Source organism: Mustela putorius, unplaced genomic scaffold (assembly GCF_011764305.1).
Source record: "Mustela putorius furo isolate JIRA1106 unplaced genomic scaffold, ASM1176430v1.1 tig00003974_pilon_pilon_pilon, whole genome shotgun sequence".
NCBI lineage: Eukaryota > Metazoa > Chordata > Mammalia > Carnivora > Mustelidae > Mustela > Mustela putorius.
Window position 1 is genome coordinate 10,164,099 of NW_025422117.1, and position 20,737 is coordinate 10,184,835.

The window sequence follows — 20,737 nt, forward strand, 5'->3', positions numbered from 1 at the left end:
TAATTATATCCCCATGACTAATTTACTTTAAAATGGGAAGTTTGTACCTTTTGACCCCTTCACCCATGTTTTCCACTCTTGCGTCTGGCAATCACCAAACTGTTTGTTCTCTGTATGCATGAGTTTGTTGTTCTTTTTTACTCTTTTTCGATTTCACATAAGTAGGATCATACAGTATTTCTCTTTCTGGTGGGCATTTCTTTTTTTTTTTTTTAATTGCTAAATAAAATTCTGTTGTGTATGCATGCCACATTTTCTTTATTCTTTCATTCATTGGTGGACACTTAGATAGTATCTCTGTTTTGGGTATTGTAAATAATGCCGCAGTGAACATGAGGGTACATAATTCTTTTCAAATTAGTGATTCTGTTTCCTTCAGAGAAATACCCAAATGCAGAATTGCTGGATGATATGGTAGTTCTATTTTTTAATTTTTTAAAAAATTTTTTGAGGATCCTTTATACTGTTTTCCAAAATGGCTGCTCCAGTTAACATTCCCACCAACAGTACACAAAGGTTTCCTTTTCTCTACATCCTCACCAACACTTATCTCTTATCTTTCTAGTCTTTTTAATATACTCACTCTAAAAGGTGTGAGGTAATATCTCATTGTGGTTTTAATTTGCATTTTTCTAATGAATGTTGAACATCTTTTCATGTACCTGTTGGCCATCTGTATTTATTTGCTGGAAAATGTTTATTCAGATCATCTGCCCATTTTTGAAATCTAATTTCCTTTTTTTTTCTTTTACTTTTTCTTTCACTTTTTTGCTGCTAAACTATATGTCTTTTTAATGTATTTTGGAATTCTCTGTATTTATGTATTTTGGATTTTAACCTCTTGTCAGATACATGTTTAAAATTTTTTTCCCGGGGGCACCTGGGTGGCTCAGTGGATTAAAGCCTCTGCTTTCGGCTCAGGTCATGATCCCAGAGTCCAGGGATCGAGCCCCGCATTGGGCTCTCTGCTCGGCTGGGAGCCTGCTTCCTCCTCTCTCTCTGCCTGCCTCTCTGCCTGCTTGTGATCTCTGCCTGTCAAATAAATAAATAAAATCTTTAAAAAAAAAAAATTTTCCCTCCTATTCAAAAGGTTGCCTTTTCATTAAAAAAAAAAAAAAAAAAAAATTTCAATCACTACACCCAACATTGGGCTTGAACTTAGAACCCCAAAAGGAAGAGTCATATGCTTTACCAGTAGAGCTCCACCCTGACTTTTCATTTTGTTGATGGTTTTCTTCACTTTGTAGAAGCTTTTTCTTTGATGTAGTCCTGCTTATTTATTTTTGCTTTTGTTGTTTTTGCTTCTGGTGTCAAATTAAAAAAATCATCAACAAGACCAATGTCAAGGACATTGCCACTTCTGTTTTCTTGCAAAAATTTTACGGTTTCAAGTGTTTATGTTCACGTCTTTAATTCATTTTCAGTTAATTTTTGTATATGGTGTAAGATAGTGGTAATGTTTTGTTCTTTTACATGTGGCTTTTCAGCTTTCCTGACACTCTTTACTCAAGAGATTGTTCTTTCCCCATTTTAATTTCTTGGCTTCTTTGTCATAAACTGACTATATACGCATGAATTTATTTTTGGGTGCTTTTTCTGTTTCATTGATCTGTATGTATGTGTTTATGCCAATACCATACTGTATCAATTACTATGCCTTTGTAATAAAATGTGAAATCAGGACATGTCATGCTTACAGCTTTGTTCTTTCTTTTCTTCAAGATCACTTTGGTAATTAGGGATCTTATCTGATTCCATTCTGTTTTTGTAGAAAATACTATTGAAATTTTGATAGAGATTGCATTGAATCAGTAGATTGTTTTAGGTAGTATGGAAATTTTAAAAATATTTTTGTAATCCGTGAGTATGGAATATCTTTTTATTTACTTGTATCTTCTATTTTTTAATTAATGTCTAGGTCTTTACCTTCTTTGTGAAATTTATTTCTAGATATTTTTCTTTTCTTTTTGATGCAGTTGCAAATGAGATTGTTTTAATTTCTTCCACTAGTCTGTTATCAGTGTGTAGAAACTCAGCAGATTTTGTATATTGATTTTTATATCCCTCAATTTTATTGATTTATTTTTTTCTAATGGTTTGTTGTGTAGTCTTAGGGTTTTGTATATATACTGTCATGTCATTTGTAAATAGATAGTATTACTTTTTCCTTTCTAGTTCGGATGTCTGTTATTTCCTTTTTCTAACTAAATTTCCTTTTAGACTTCTAATACTGTGTTGAATAAAAGTGCAGATAGTGGGCATTCTTGTCTTTTTTCCTAATCTTAGAGGAAAAGCTTTCAGCTTTTCACTGTAAAGTTCTTTTTTTTTAAGAAACATTTTTCTTACATAAAAATAGTTTCCATAAATAGTATTGATTATATGACCATAGAATCACCAGACATTTAAAATTTTAAATGTCTTAGGACATTTCCATGTGGAAATATACCACTGATCCAAAACAATATGAAAAACTAAAGCACCCCAGAAATGAAAACTTTATAAATCAGTTTTAACATTTTTTACGTATATATGTGTTCATAAACACATGTGCTAAACCTTCTATAGTTTCCCCACTGCTATGTGGATCAAAGACCATTCTGTTACTATAATACATATTACTCACAGGAAGATAGTGCTGGCAAAATTACTTCAGTAGCTAAAACCAACTGGAAAATAGAGAATTAAATAATTCTATTGATTACAACCTTTTCTACATTGTGTTTATTTAATCTGACTTTCAGCCAGCTAAGTATTATTTTCCAAGGATGTTTAGTGTTTGGAGAGTTCCTCATGGCATATTACACCTTGGAAGAGAAGGATGAAATGAAGGCAAGAATCAACAATAAAATTTTATGCAAGCTTCTAATTTTGAAGTTGGTGTATTAAGCATTCCATAGAGCTTCTTATAGGCTATCAACTACTTATTATTTAGATTCAAACAGAACATGAAGGGTCTAAGACTGAGAAGAACATTATTCTATTATTCACTAGATGTAATATATTAAATAACTTTGTCAAGATATTTAAATTTTCAGAAATTAAGTTTCCTCATAAAGAAAATGGATATACTTATACATGTTTCGTAGTTTTGCCATATCTAAGTTATGTAAAACATGTTTGAGAGATCTGTAGTAGGCTTTCAGTAAATGTTAGCATAGTGGAATACAGGTAGAAATCAGTCACACTACAATCAAAACTCAGTTTTGAAGCAATTGAATAGTATGCACAAATGCGAACTGGTGAGAAATGTTAGCTGTATCAGAAGCTGAGTTAGAGAGCATGACTTGAACTTGAAGCCACTTCAACCTTCAGGTCTGGACATTATAGGCAATCTGAGGAGAATGAGTCTTACAAGATAATCTGGGTCTACCAAAATAGACCAGAGACAAAGAGCAAACTAAATCTGCTGGTGACTTCTAACACACTTATGATAAGGGGAGACTAATACATGTCTAATTTTGTTATATATTAATAAAGTAATTCACTTTTCTTCATGAAAGGAGGTTCTAAAAGTATGCATAGGAAAATAAAATCTTTCCACCAGTACTTCAAGGACATTCTTAATCTCTACGTTAATTGAAAGCAAAAACATGGTAGCAGTGGTTAAGAGGTTGCTGGAGTCACACTGCCTGGGTTCAACAATTCTGCCACATATTATTAGGCAGCCATCAGTGAGTCCCAAGTTCAATTTACATAAAAAAACAAAGAAACTCATATTTATATAGCCCTCAAAGGATAGAAAGGGAAATGATTTTACCTAAAGCTAATTCGATATATTCCCTACCTGAGTGAGTTATGATTTACATATAGCTTTAGAATGCAAATATGAATAATGCAGAATAATTTATTTCACTTGGGGAAAGGGCCAAAAGGTAAGTGTTGGTTATATCCACAAACCGTATATGGGAAGAAAATAAAGGAAGAAAGTAAGAAAAGACAAAAGTTTACTACCCATATTTAAGCATAGGAATTCTGAGTGCTATTCTATAAGATGGGCCATTTTGATCAGAAGTTAACCTGTGTAATTTTTTAAAAAAATTTCAGTAGAGATCTTTCAGCTTGAACCTAAATTGGTTTCACAGGGAAAAATGGAGGTTTATGTGAACCTCACTGATAGCCTATTGATGTGCATCAGTTTGCATCAGTTTGTATGACTTGCAGGGAATACATTCTAAGAGAAAATCAGGGAAGAAGATAAACACAAATAATAACTTAACCTATAGGAGGATTATTAGTGTGATTTTTGGAAGAAGCGGTTGTCTATAACTGGCATTTTTCCATGGCTCCAGCTCTAGCAGATGTACATCTGTGACTCGGGAAATAAGGAGACTACAATTAAAAGATATTTTTTCCATAAAGTCTCTTAAGGTATTACTGCTCTGGTGATCCTCTAAGGGGTTATAACACCAAAAAAGGATTATTCTTCCTGCCCTGGTTTCCACAGAACATAGAACAACTTTGGGCTCTTGAACAGCTTCCACCAACATTGATACTGCCCATCACAAATGAAACCAGTCCTCACAGGGTGTGGCAGTGCTCAGTGAAAAAGTGAAAAAGTCAGCCTTACTGGGGGAATACTTTTACAAAATTTAATTCCTAATGTAACTATCAGAAACGTATACATACGTGTGTGTGTGTGTGTGTGTTTATCAATCATGGATCTGATATAACATGCTAATTTGTTTTCAACATTTCTAATGCACCCAGTTGCCAAATACACAGACCATATACATTTGAGGTGGTGGTGGTGTAGATGATTTTGGAGAAAATATCAAAGAAATAAGTTAGATCTCAACTGAAACAAGTACCCATATCAAAAATTAATTTGGATCAGTAACACTGAAAGATGAATTATCTATGTGTGTAGCAAACAAAAGTAAAGGCAGTATAGACAAATAATTCCTGGCAGTGTAGATCACAGTAAATTTCCAAGTAGGGGTGAAAAAATCTTTAAAGATACACTTTCTTATCTCTCAGAGAAGCCTCTGAATGTTCTCTGTTCTGAGGCTGTGAGGTAGAGAAATTTGGAATTATAGCACAGATCATATCAAATATTCTCATCGGAAAGCCCGTAGCTTACTGTATTTGGTCTGGCTCTCTCCACTGCTTATATTGATCAAATAACTGCACATTTTTCCTATGTATGATATGTTTTAGTGGTTTTTTTTTTCTTTTATTTATTTGACAGAGAGAGATCACAAGCAGGCAGAGAGGCAGGCAGAGAGAGAGGGGGAAGCAGGCTCCCCACTGAGCAGAGAGCCCGATGCAGGACTTGATCCCAGGACTTTGGGATCATGACCTGAGCCGAAGGCAGAGGCTTTAACCCTTAGTGGCTATTTTTATACTAGTATGAATTCTTTTCAGATTTAATGCATGCTCATAAAAGGAATATCTTGGAAACATTTATTTAAAAATAAAATTGGAAGTATTTGATAAATTGTATGCAGCATAACAAACACCAAATAATGAAATTTTCAATTTTACTTTTTCAGTTTCTGAAGATTTTTATGGTTGTGTTTCAGCAGATTATAGGCATTTCTCTAAGATTTTCAAAAATAAATCAAAGGCAAGATGAGCTGTACTCATTATTTATACATAATAGATGACATCTTTTCTTGGTATGAAAAACTTTCATGGCCTAGAAGTAATTTATTAACATTAGATTCAAATAAACTTCAGCATGCATGCCGCATTGTTAGGTTTCTTAACCCATCACATTCTCTAGTCCTTTAAAACTGACTATAAAAATGCTAACCAATTAAATGCATATAATGTGCGTATATAAGGATTTTTCAGAGCAAAGTATAATTAATAACTGACAAATCATCTGTTTATCATGAGTCTACAATGACATGCAATGGGGTTTTCTCTAGGAAATTAAATCTGTGGTAATATACATAAATACAAGAACTTGTTTAACACAAGATACTTAATGAGTTATAAAATCATTTGGTTTACAAATGTGAGGTAGTGAAAAACTTGGTGGTTTAATATAACGTTAAAAAATCAAGATCTCCCCAACTCCCAACTCCCCTCCCCCCAGCAATCCTCAGTTTGTTTTGTGAGATTAAGAGTCACTTATGGTTTGTCTCCCTCCCAATCCCATCTTGTTTCATTGATTCTATGTGCTTTGGTGAGTGCTGTGAAGTGTGTAAACCTGGCAATTCACAGACCTGTACCCCTGGGGATAAAAATATATGTTTATAAAAAATAAAAAAATAAAAAATAAAAAAAAAGAAGCAGGTATTCAAAAAAAATCAAGATCTCAGCAATTGGGCAAATTGCTGTATTAATTCACTTATAAGAGAACTTTCATAAAAATTTGAAATCAGTTAAATTGGAACAATTTAAAATTTGGGGTACACATACTTTACTTAGATCCAAGGGACGCCTGAGGTCTAGGCATGAACCGATTCTTCCTTCTCTTGTTTAAGCAGTTGAGGAAATTTTACTAAACTCATACAAAAGTTTAAGCTCCTCAAGTATTTTTTCTTCTACTTTACTTTGTTTATTTCTGGTTGTCTGTGTTTTGTGAGCCTGAATAATGGTACTGTCTTTTTTTTTTTTCTCTTTGACCTTTATTTAAAGACTTACTCCTTTTCTTTATTTTGTAATCTTATGTCCTTTAGCTACATTGATTTCCCTTTAGAATCTGAATCTGCTTTCTGGGTTCTTAATGATTTGAGACTAGTTCTTTCATTTGATAAGTTATCTTTGAGCAGTTATAATCTACAATTAGAAAAAGAAAGATATGAAACATGAGTGATTTTTTTTGAAGAAATTATATTTGCTTCAGTTAATGATGATTTATGACATGCTCACTCTTGATGCTGAGGATGATTCATATTAACTGATCAAAACAGCCTTAGCATTCTCCTCTGCTTAACTAAACTTCAGATACATATCTTCCTGACTCTAGACCCTGATGATCCTTTTCCTAGAGGACTTACTGTAGAAAACGTATAATGTAAACTCTTTCTCTGACCCTTAAAATGGATATACATCTCACAGATTCTTGCCAGATCCTGGAATGTCTTTAAAACCTGGGAGACATCCTTTGAATTATCATCTGAGAGATTGTGACTCTATTTCCCAGTCTGTAAGAGGGTAGGAGTCTAACTTTTTTTTTTTAAGATTTTATTTATTTGTCAGAGAGAGAGAGAGGAAGAGAGAGCGAGCACAGGCAGACAGAATGGCAGGTGGAGGCAGAAGGAGAAGGAGGCTCCCTGCCGAGCAAGGACTCGATTCCGGGACCTGGGATCATGACCTGAGCCGAAGGCAGCTGCTTAACCAACTGAGCCACCCAGGCGTCCCGTGGAGTCTAACTTTGATAAATGCCAATTATCAAACACAAATGGCCTAATCACATTGACCAATCTCCCCACTGCCCTTCAGTACATTCCCAATAACTCACCCCAGGACTTAAAAAACCTCTGGCCATTTGTTTCAATGAAGTATAGCTCAAAGTTTCTCCTCTATTACTTTGCCTATTTAACTTTGATGCATATTTTCTTTGATAGTTCTTGTGTTGTATCTTCCACTGAATTCATCTTTGGACCCCCCTCCCCACCCAGAACATCTAATCCAGGGTTAATGATATCTAATGGTGTACAATGTTAAAGCTTTTCTTCACTCGTGAGTGATTGATTCAGGAACCATTAGTAAATCTTCTGATCCAGGGTTGTGGACATCCAAATGTCAAAGTATTGTACGGAATTGACTTTAATAATTTTGTTTGGTTTTGTTTTTGTTTTTGTATTTTTTAAAAAATTTTCTTCAAATTTTTGTTTAAATTCTAGTCAACATGTAGTGTAATTTTGGTTTAAGGAGTAGAATTTAGTGATTCAGCACTTACGTTTAACATCCAGTGCTCAACACAAGTGCCCTCCTTAATACCCATCACCCATTTAGCCCACCCCCACCTGCTTCCCCTCCAGCAGCCTTCAGTTTATTCTCTAAAATTAGAGACTCTCTTGGCATGCCTGGGTGGTTCATTTGGTTGAGAGTCTGACTCTTGGTTTCAGCTCAGATCATGCTCATGATCTCAGGGTCATGAGATGGAGCCCTGTATTGGGCTCCGCCCTCAGCACAGAGTCTATTTAAGATTCTTTCCCCCTCCCCCTTATCCTCCTCTGCTCCTTCCTCCACTCACTCTCTCACTCTTGCTCGCAAATAAACTTTTTTTTTTTTTTAAAGGATCTCTTATGGGGGCACCTGGGTGGCTCAGTGGGTTAAAGCGTCTGCCTTTGGCTCAGGTCATGATCCCAGGGTCCTGGGATCGAGCCCCGCATCGGGCTCTCTGCTCAGTGGGGATCCTGCTTCCTCCTCTCTCTCTCTGCCTGCCTCTCTGCCTACTTGTGATCTCTGCCTGTCAAATAAATAAATAAAATCTTTAAAAAAAAAAAAAAAGAATCTCTTATGGTTTACTTCCCTCTCTTATATTTCCCTCCCCCATATTCATCTGTTTCATTTCTTAAATTCTGCATGTGAGTGAAATCATATGGTATCTGTGACTGATTTATTTCACTTAACATAATATACTCTAGTTCCATCCTCATCATTGCAAATGGCAATATTTCATTATTTTGATGGTTGAGTAATATTCCATTTTATATATATATTCCATTATATATATATACATGTATATATATATAATGGAATATATATATAAAATGGAATATTACTCAACCATCAAAATAATGAAAAACCCATATATATATATACATACATATATATATATATATATGTATGTATATATATATATGTGGGTTTTTTTTTCCCTTTATCCATTCATCAGTCAATGGTCTCTTTCCATAATTGGCTGTTGTAGATAATGCTGCTATAAACATCGGGTGCATGTGCCCTTTCAAATCAGTGTTTTTGTATTCTTTGGGTATATACTTAGAAGTGTAATTACTGGGTCATAGGGTAGTTCTGTTTATAACTTTTTGAGGACCTTCATGCTGTTTTCCACAGTGGCTGCAGCAGTTTGCATTACCACCAACTATGTAAGAAGGCTCTCCTTTTTCCACATCCTCACCAACATCTGTTGTTTCCTGTGTTAATTTTAGCCATTCTGGTTAGAACTCTGGTTCTTTGGCATTTTGAGTATTTTTTTCTTTGAGATCTCCATGATTTTGGTCAAATTTAGTAATTCCAAGCAACTTTAATTCACTCATTATGTTTTATATCTCAGTTTAAAAGTTTACATAATCTTAACATAACATTAGCCTTATACTAAATTTAAGTAATATCCATCAAATATCTAGATCATTTCTTTTTTTTTTTAATATTTTGTTTATTTATTTGTCAGAGAGAGCACAAGCAGGGGGAGCAGCAGGTAGAGGGAGTAGCAGACTCCCCATTAAGCAAGGAGGCCAATGTGGGATTGATCCCTCCACCCTTGGATCGTGACCTGAGATGAAGACAGACATTTATTTTTTTTTTTTTTAAGATTTTATTTATTTATTTGACATAGAGAAATCACAAGTAGATGGAGAGGCAGGCAGAGAGAGAGAGAGAGGGAAGCAGGCTCTCTGCTGAGCAGAGAGCCCGATGCGGGACTCGATCCCAGGACTCTGAGATCATGACCTGAGCTGAAGGCAGCGGCTTAACCCACTGAGCCACCCAGGCGCCCTGAAGACAGACATTTAACTGACTGAACCCCCCAGGCATCCCTAGAACATTTGTAAGTAACAGGATCTGCTGTTTTATTATTAGGCATAAATTTAGGTTTATATACGTTTTTGCTTATTTTTATGATACAGAGAGTCTTATATTGGGTCTGTTAATAAATACATTGTTGCAATATTGAGAAATTATACCATAAGAAAGCATGCACTTTACCTATAAAAATTGTGAGATGCTATATTCAGAAACTTTACTAGTCTACTACAGATTCCTGTTAAAACTAATCACAAATTTGTGTTTTCTCTGTAAACCATAAGGTGTGGGTAGTTAAAATTATAATCAATATATCTAAATAGATCTACTAAAATTCAAGAAAGAAATAATTTTGTATGCAAAATATATTAGGAGTATAGGATCTGTTAAAGAAAAATATGTGAAGTATATAGGATGTGTTTTCATTAAGGAGGAAGAAAAAGGTAATTTTATCCTCAAACAAACTAACTGGCTCTTCCACAGTGAGAAGAAAAAAGTGTAGGACAAAACATGATGGGTAAAACTAGTCATAGGTTTGCAGAAATGTAATCTTATTTTGTGTATTCAAAGCTAGTTATAAGATTCGGTGGGTTAATTTTCTTTAATTACCTTTAGTATCACTAGTGTATTAATGCAAAACTAGAATTTTGTTTTCTTTCTATTAAAATGACAAAATTTTCTTGGATTATAGGTTTTCTCTCAAGATATTGTAGATTTTTCTTTACATTCTGAGTAATTTTCCTAAAAGGTATGGATTGTGGCTTATCAGAATAATTTACTGTTTTGTACTGACCTTATCATGTATTTGATTATTTAAGTGAACAAGGTCTTCTCATCTTTGAAAGAGGGAAAATTGTTTCAATTATGTTACCATCTATATTTGCCTTTAAAATCCTTTGACACTTTGGTTAAGTAGGTAGCTAAGTATTATTTCTTAGTGACCCACGATCCCTTTTAGCCAGTTGTCCAGATCTTTTGACATTTTTGAAAACCTCTGATATTTGCCCTCCCAAAATAGAATTCTAAATGTAATTTTCTTGATTCAAACTTACTTTGAAACTCCTGAGGGTCCTTGGTAAATCACAAAAGATTTATTCTTTTACCTTCTAAAAGTAGAATCTTTAAAATAGGTAGGTTTATTTGATACATTGCATTGAATTAAAAACATTGTCAAACAAGTGATGGTTAACGTTCCATAGATTATCTGTATGGATAAAATATTAATATAAATATCTTATATTTATATTAATATAATGTTAATTGTTAACATTTAACAGAATGTTAAAGTTATATGTTAAAGTTAAAATGTTAAGTGTTAAAGTTCAACATTTAACAGAAATGTTAAAGTTAAAATTTGTCAGTGCCTGTACTGTTTATGATAGGTCCTAGTTCTGCTTTGCTTGCATTAGACAGCATTATAACATTATTAGTCATAATTTCTGAATTGTGCAGTGGGAAGGCTATAAAATATTCTTATCCCTCACCTTCTGTGGGAGGTAGAAGCTAAGACTTTAATAAGTACCAATTATCAAAAGCAGCTTAATCATATTGACCAATCTCCTCCATCATGTTCTTCAGTATTTTTGCACTAACCCATGCCAGTGCTTACAAACCCTCCTGCCTTTGAGTCCTTCTCCTCTATTTCTATGGTCTTGAGTAAATTCTTTGTTTAATGTTGTCTTATATGATTAATGTTTGCATAACCTTAACACAAATGTAGTATAGTTCGTATTTATTTTTCCTGCCTCTTTTCTAGATGCTTTACAAACATTTACAAACATTAACTAATTTATTCTCATAGCCACCTTCAAGAATGTTTTCCTCAGTTTACTTAGCAGTTTAGGAAACTGAGGTTTAGGTTTATGAAGCAAATCATAATCAGTCATTCAGCTAAGCTTCAGAACCCCTTTTGTATCTAACCACTTCCTTAGATCCATAAATGTATTTATGTTTTTGTATTTTTTTCCTTAAAAGAGAACCTCGCAGATTGTAGGTGTCACAAATCCTGGATGCATGTGACCATCAGAATTTGAAAGTGGGAATAAGTGGCTGATTTCAAAGCCTGTTTGTTTCCTTTAGTGCAGTTATTTCCTAGCTTTGTTTTTGGAGTTCCAGATGCTCAGAAGAACAAGCTCAGAGGCAGCTTTGCTGAACTATATAGGCAGTGGGGGAAATTGAGTTCTGGGACTTCCACTGCACTTAAAACCAAACCAGCCCTCCTTCTGTCTCTCCATCTATTTCATGTGATATGAATAAAATTTATTTTGAGGAAGTGATTTTGTTGCCAAAATACTTTGAAAAATAGTGGCATAACGCCAGACTGCCAGGACCCTTTTCATTGACTACATGCTGACATGGGGTAACAACTGTGGAAAGTTAATTACACAACATTTATTCAATTTATTTTGAGCTGAAAAAGACTAAGAAATTATCTAGCCCAACTTCTTCCTTTAAAAATGGGAGAAATGAGTCACAGAAGGAAAGTAACTTACTTAAGGTTAAGATTTGTTCAGCATAGAATCACAATTATTAAACTCTGATCACACATTATGTCATAGCCTATTTTAAGGAAACTGAAAAATTGCCTATGAAACTTGTCATTATATTGATTGTACTCATGTTTTGGAGGTCATTGTTTACTACAAACCACTTCATTCTTTTTATGAGCGAGCACAAAAGGTATTTAATTTCAGTCAAAATCAAAATAATCAGTACTGTGCAGCTTTTGCTTTTGTTTTGCTTTTTTTTTTTTTAATGTCAGATATGTAAGTGATTGAATTTCTTTCTTTGGGTCAGCTTCTGGAAATACCACTAAGGAACTTAATGCCTTAGTCTGAATGTTTGTGTCTGACTCCAAATTAATTTGTTGAGACCCTAATCCTTAATGTGATAGTATTTGGAGACTGAGGCTTTGGGGGAGTAATTAGGGTGAGATTAGGTCATAAGGGTGGGACTCTCATGCTAGAATTGATGACCTTACCAAAAAAAAAAGAAAAAGAGAGACATGAGAGCTCATTCTTCTTGTACTCACACACAGAAAATGTCACGTGAGCACACAGGGAAAAAGCCATTATCTATAAGCCAGGGAAAGAGTCCTGACCAAGAACTAAATCTACTGAAACTTTGATCCTTAGACTCTTCAGCTTCTAAAACTGCAAGAAATAGACTGTGTGGCTTAAACAAGAGCCATTTATCGTACTTTGTTATAGCAATCTGAGCAGACAATGTATATCCATATAATGGATACAGAATTTCATTTTGTACTCTCTATGTCAGACTATTTCCTGCTTATTATTATTATTTATCACTATTTTTCAACAACTTTTATTTCTTCACTTTATGTTGTTTGACAGTATACATTTTGGTAAGCTCTCACAATTCATTTGAATTGAAACTAGACCTAAAGACAAGAACCATGTCCTGTGAAGGTTTATATGTAATCATATCCTGTCTCATTTGTATACAAGTATTTTTCTAGTTTTTAATAGTCTTGTACATTACACAGCTCTAATGGGTATTGATTAAATGCATGAAGGTATGAGTTAAGGTATATGAAATATATGTGAATGTCCAAGTTCTAATAGTGTTGACAAAGATCAGAAACAAGTCTTCTAATTCTTAAATTAATGAAGAAAAAAGGGAAAACATCATTTATTCAGTCCTTTTGGTGTTTTGAACTCTGTGTAGTATACTTTCTATAAACTATCATATTTAGTAATCTTACATGATCAGACTATATACTTTTATATAAAGATGAAAAAGTTGAGATTCACTGGGGCCAAAAGGAAGTTTATACCTCTAGCACTGAAGAGTAGAAATTTGGATATGTAAATGCCATCGAAGATATTATGTTTCATAAAAAAAGTTATGGAGAAAGTGCAGCATGGGTGCCTGGGTGGCTCATTCAGTTGCATGTCCAACTCTTGGTTTCAGCTCAGGTAATCACCTCAGGGTTGTGAGATCAAACCCTGCATAGGGCTCCACACACAGCATGGAGTCTGCTTGACATTATTTCCCTCTGCCGCTCCCCAGCTCGGGTTTTGTCTCCCTCCCCCACCCCCCGTTTTTCTCAAGTAAATAAAATCTTAAAAAAACAAAAGTAGTACAATAGCATAAAGCAGAGAGAGGACTTACGTATAATAAGTTACGATATAGCATTTAGGTTATATAATGAAATTTGGGTAGAACTTGAACTATAAGTAGAAGAGGAAGAGACAAGTAAATATAATTTGGATGTATTAACATCCTCTGAGAATTTTATGGTCATAAAAATTGGTCATAATTAAAGCAAATTAGGGATTCTTTCCATATCACTCCCAAGCTAAACACTTAATTGCGTTTTATGGGTTTTCTTCACAATTATGGAGATTAACTGACAGTCTGTATTATATAAAATAGTAACTCAGATGAAAGATCTAGAGTATGAATGCTTGGTTTGAAACTCAGACCCACCTGTCATTCACTTAAACAAGTTACTTTGTCTCTATGTACCTCAGTTCTTTGTCTAAAAATGAAGCTCCTACTGCTTCCTGTATTCAGTCATATAAGCCTTGAACATGGCATAAGACAGTACTTGGCAATTACATACTTTTATTTTCTTTTCCATTATCAATTACTTTGAGAATTTTTCTGATATTTTGTAAACAGTTATTTTCTATTTACAAAGCTATTTCCTTCTAAAAATTCTCTGGATGGAAACCATAAGCAGTTTCCTTTACATTCCCCTAGCTTTGAAAATGTGGTATCCAATGGGTTTGAAATTAATTTCTCTAAGCCTACCATACTAGTCAAATAGACAAGAGTTGTAGGCCCTGTTTAATTTTGTCTTAACATTACCTATTATCAGTGAAGTAAAGTACTCTCTCAGGTAGGTTCTATTTTTATTCAATCTCCTTTTTGGTCTTTGCTTGAGGATACAATAAAAGATAAGAATCTTGGGGGAGGAGAGAGAAAACTGAATAGGAAGTCATCAGAGGAAGAAAAACCATGAGAGAGTCTTAAATGACTGATGGTTGCTAGAGGGAAGGTGGGTAGGGGGATAGGGTAATTGGGTGATTGATAATAAGGAAGGTACGTGATAGGATGAGCTCTGGGTGTGTTATATACAACTGATAAGTTATTGAACACTACCTCTGAAACTAATGATGTATTGTGTTGGCTAATTGAATTTAAATTAAAAATAAATAAATAAGAACCAGGATTTAATTTGAAAAAAAAAAAAAAAAAGATCAAGAAGCCATCATGAGAATGTATTTCCAATCCCCTGGGGAAATTTTACAATTCAAAGACTTAGCATTATCAAAGACTTTGATATAGAAACCAGGAACTAATGTATACTAATGACTGTACTTTTGAATTGTTTAAGCAATAAAATATGCAAAAACCTAGGACCAGTTTTCAGAGTCAATAGTGTTGATAATCTTTAAAAGAATGGATGCCTGAGTGTCTTAGTTGGTTAAGCATTTGACTCTTGATTTCGGCTCAGGTTATGATCTGAGCCTCCTGGGATGAGCCCTCCCTATTGAGCAGGGAGTCTGTTTATCTCCCTATTCCCTGCCCCTCCCCTTGATCCCTCTCTCTCTCTCTCTCTCTTTCTCTCTCAAATAAATAAATCTTTAAAAAATATATTTTAAAAAAGTATAGCAAAGTCATTCATTACCTGAAGAAGTACATATGCAAAATATTTTAATCATCAATTCATTTACTGAAATTTAACATTTAGAAGACCCAGATTTTGCTTAAAGTTTCTGTATACTTCATACTCTTATTCTCCACTAAGTAATTCTTTATTCCAAAATAAAGTCCCCATATGCCTATGTACAATAAGCCAGATATTGTGTTAGATGCAAAGTTATAAGTCATCATCAGAAATTATCCAGACCTTTAAATAATCTCACAAAAGAGAATAAAGAAATTAACAAATAAGGTATCCTGTGACAAGCAGGAGGCTATGGGAATATGAAGAAAATACGTACCAAATTGGTGGCGCCTGGGGGCAGGGAGGAAGCAAACATCTTAGGTCAGTGTAAATCTTGGTTAGGTTAAGCATTTGCTACTTACACTAACATGGGTGAATGAGAAAGTTGTAGTTGGTTCTACCTATCAGCTGTCATGCCTCACTTGATCTAAAGTCTTTAACCAGACTTTTAAAAAACTTCTCCTGTAATGATTATCTGACATTCTTTCTCTGTACCAAGTATGAATTTTTTAATTACCTAGTAAGAGGCCACTTCCCCTGCAGTAAGACTATGCTAGGCTTTTGATCAGTGTTTCTTCCAAGTAGTAGATGAAGGCTTGCCAGACAGATAGATGCAAAGGCAAATAGCTGTAATATGACTGTGTCTGAAACTTCAAGTAATTTGGTTTGTGTTTTTGACTAAGGGTTAGTAGTAAATTTAGGAAAGTAAAAATAGTAGTTGTTGAAGTGCTTTGTTTGAAAATAAAAAAGTCCAGAATTTTCCCTACAGTTCATGAAGAGCTATTGAATAATTTTAAGAGGAAGGAGACAATTATGGTCATATCTTCTAGTTAAAATAATCATGAAAATTGTCTACTATATTCAAGAGCAGAGGGAGCAGTGCTAAGTTAACCCCAGTATAATCCAAATATAATTATCAAAGCACTTAAATATTAACAATACTTCTTTGCTTGCATTTGATACCCAAATCATAATTAAGTGTCTCTGATGAGTCTCAGTAATGCTCTTGCTATGATGGTTTAAATCAGACCCCATATAAGGTAGGCACATTATTTGATCATTATATGAGTTAAGTCTCTTGATATGCAGTGGTGTCTGCTTTATTGTTTTTACTTTCTACTATTGCTTATTACAAAATCTGGATCAATTCTTTTAGAATGTCTCATATTTTATATTTATATTTTTCATTTTTTCTGGTGTCATTCAAATGATTTCTCTACCTTCTGGGTTTCATGTTAAAAGAAATTAAGTTTAGAAGCTTGACAAGTACAGATTCAACTTTTTAAAGACTAAGTCAGAATGTTTTTATTAAGATGTACAGCTGAATTCATATATGATATAAATTCATCATTTATGTAAACACTGAGCAGAGTCAAAACAATTTATGAACTGTTTTTTGGTTTATAATGAGATGTGCTCTCTTTTGTTTCTATATTTGATTTTATTTCTTATTCTTTGGTAAAACAATTGCCCGAAAACCATGAGAGATAACAGCGTACCCTAAAACAGATTGATGCAGTTATTAGGAAAAAATGGTTTTGGTTTTCTCTGGGTGTTTCTTAAACTTGTCATTTCAACTCCAAATGGTGCATGTTCTTTCTGTCCCTGGGTCATGGCAATTGGTACACTTCTGTTAGCATCTCCAATAGTTAAACAAAGATAGTACCATTTTTCTCATACTAATTTCTGTCTTTCTTTTGGGTAAAACCCAGTTCCCAGAGGAGCCAAAATGACTATTAAGGCTACTATCTCTCTTTGATATGACATCTGCTGAATGTTAGAATTATCAGTGGAAATGAACATTTAAGCAACTTCACATCAGACAGCAGAGGAAGAATTATTCATATAATCAAAAACAAGTTAGGTAACATGTGAAAACTCCTTCTTCACCAGTTTTTGTTTTCAATTGGCCTACACCCTCCGAAAAGAATTAATTCCATGTATTAATTTTGCCAACTTTTGATAACCAGCAAGCCTTTTCCTAAGTGAATACATGATTGACCTACATTTGTAAAGTGTTTACTCATTTTTTAAATTATTTTATGGACTAATTCATTAGACATGTAAAGCTCTAGCTGTTTCATACGATATTTGAACAATAATCAGAAGAAATTATAGATCCAATGTGAAGATGAAGTGAGAAGGCAAAAGATGTCTTGGGCAGCACAGCAGTGATAAATTTGGGGGGACAGTGGGGCCACAGGGTAGGAGAGTCTAGCAATGGGGGTAACAGAAATGGACAAATTCATGAGGGCCTGGTCTCACTTTGGTCTGGTGCCAGTCTCGCTCCCTCTGTCCCTCAGATTCCCTTTCTCTTAAACATACTGCTCACAGAGAGAAACGGGCATATGTCCCTTCCATTGACATTACTGATCTGTTACATTTACTCAGAAAGTCCATTCATTTTCTAAAGAAATGCTTTATGAGAAATGTGTTGCTCTTTGAGGTGATTTCAAGGTTAAATCTTTTGTGTGAATGAATATCCAAGTTCTAAATTCATTAGCACATTTATACAGGGTACCATTAATCCTTGAGGGTCTACTCTGGAGTATAAGAGTAAGGCATAGAGTTAAAGAAATTATCTTTTTCAGTGCAATTCTAAGGCTTGCTTTCATGGTACCTTTTCTCAGTGAAAGTCAATATTCTAAATGTATTCTTATAAAGTTGTATCTGGTGAATCTCTATTGGAAATGTTTTTGTGGTGTATGTATATGAGAAATTTAGTTTAAAGATAAAAATGTGATAGAGTTTGACAATGGGTAAGTCAATATAAGACTCATGGGACATATTATATAATTAAAATTTACTGTATATAGATAAAACATCATTAGAGATAGGGATAGAATTTTAGGTCAAGATTAAATCCTTCTACCAACTTGGACAGCTTTGATTCTAAAAGACATTATTTTAACCCTTTGATGAAAACTTTGGGATAAAAAGGGATGGAAGATTATCTTTTAATGAGGATTTGTATAAGTCCTTGGTTATTAAAGTCATTAAGTCAGTGTCTGTCATCAGCATTTATTGAAAGTATCTCCCAAGGAGGAAAAACAAATTGTTGAGCCATTTTGCAAGTTAAAGATGAAGGAAGTGCATCAGTCTAACCAGAAAATTTTAATACTATTACTAAAACATATTGAAAACTTTGAGATTAGTATAACTGATTAAAATCCACTTATAAATTCAAATGGTCTCTGAATGATTGTTTTGAATCTTGCCTTACTTCATGTTCTCCTGAGTTATAATTACAGATAATTCAAATTTTGGTCAGCTTTTGAGTCTCTCAGATAAAATTTATCCATATATATATATATATATATATATATATTTAAGTTTGGACTAACTTGACATTATGATTGCTTAATATAATGCAAGCTCTCAAAGTCGTAATTTCAGTAATTCCAGCCAACCATTTTGGATGAGCCAAAGTCTGTGGAAGATGAAATAGTTCTGAGAAAATAGATTTGTTCTCTCTGGATTCATAAAAATCAGGTTGAGCAACTGTCTTTAATATCTCAACAGTGATAAAATCAGTAAGGGCTGCTTGTTTTACATAATAGTCATCCAGGGGTTTATTTCTACCTTTTCAGTTGTGGTTTAAATATAATAAAGTATATAGCATGACAAATTTTTGTTTAGAAATATTTTTCATATACAGTGTTCCTTAAACTTGAATGTGCATATAAATTAACTGTATTAAAAATTTGAATTCCTATACCACACTGCCAGAGAATCTGATTAGTTCTGAGGTGACACCTAAAAATACACATTTTAACAAATTTTTCTCACCTCTAAATTGAAATTTATTATACAGGCTGTATGCATTATTAGAGTGACTAGATTGTACAATGTTTTTAGTTACTTGAAAATCTTTATTAGAAGCTTGTATTTTTCAAGAACTAAATAATTTTATATTCTTAATTTCTAAAATATCTCAGTAGAAACATAATAATATAAATGAAGACCCTGGAATCTATAACTACTTCCAGCTATAAGTACTAGTTCTATAACTAACTAATGGCTTGATCTTTTACAGGGTCTTAACCTGAAATAGATGTATCAGATACACTAAATAAATGGATTTCTACTCAAAGTGGTTAGTTGTGGTAGGGAGGAATTAAATACAGAGATTCTAACACATGTTTGGCTTATAATAACTAGTCGGTAAATCTTAACCATTAATTCTGTGAAATACCCACCACAGTATAACAGACACTAAATAGACCATGGTTTCTATTTTAATAATTCTGATTAACTAGATTTATTTTTGGAGAATTTCAAATCCAAGAAGAAAACAACTTGTTTTAATGGCAGCCTTGAAATGTTTATTACTACATAATTAGGTATAAAATGCACATGTATTTGTTTATATAATAACTTAAAATATGCACAGACTTCTATTTCACTAGTGGTCAATATTTGCTGTTTTGGGCAATCAGATCTCTATGAAAAACTAAAAAGTCAAAATGTGATAATGAACTTGAGTTGTTTAAGATTTTGGAGAGCAACCAAGAGAGAAATTATTTACAGAGCCATTGGCCACTTTGGGGGAAAGAACCCCAGAATTATGACTTGATAATTGCTACCTCTTTTCATTTTGAGGCATTTGCTAATCAAGAACTGGCAGCTGAGAGGATGAGAAGCCAAAGCAAATAGTTGCCAGTCATAAACTCTAGAAGACAAAATTGGACATCAGGCCTGGCAAGTTTGAGAAGCTCTTGTAAATGCCATATGTGATCAGTTGAGATCTCTGTTGAGCTATAAGCTAAAAGTAAAAGTGAAATTGAAATAGATAGGTCTCACAAATTCCAAAATTCAGCATAACATCAGTGCAGGTTCTTAATTTGATTAAGACACCATTCCCTTAATTTCTTTCAGTAAATTGTGGAGAAAGAATATATAATGAGTGCTTCAGATTATCCTTAGGATTCTTGTTACAAAATATCCCATAATTATTTAAAATAAGCAAACAACAAAAAGAAAATAGTTGCACAATATCAGACCCATAGAGGGTTCATGATATTAGGTATATTAGACAAATATTCTAAAACAACGAGCTAATATGATCAAGGGATTAAAAGACAAGCTGAAAATTTTAAGCAGAGGGCTAAAAATTTTATCAAATCAGGTGATATTGCAGAAGTAAGTAAAATCCCTGAGATTAAATAGTCAATATGTTTAATAATTGATTAGATGCAAATGACAATGACAAGGAAATTAATAAACTAGGCAAAGGTAGAAGATAGTATGCAGCTAAAAATTCACAAGTAACAATCTTAAAACCTATAAATGAAAGACTAAAGTAATAAAATGCTCATATTTTAATATGCCTAATAAATAATTTAAAATAACATAGAGATAAGAAAACGTAATAAG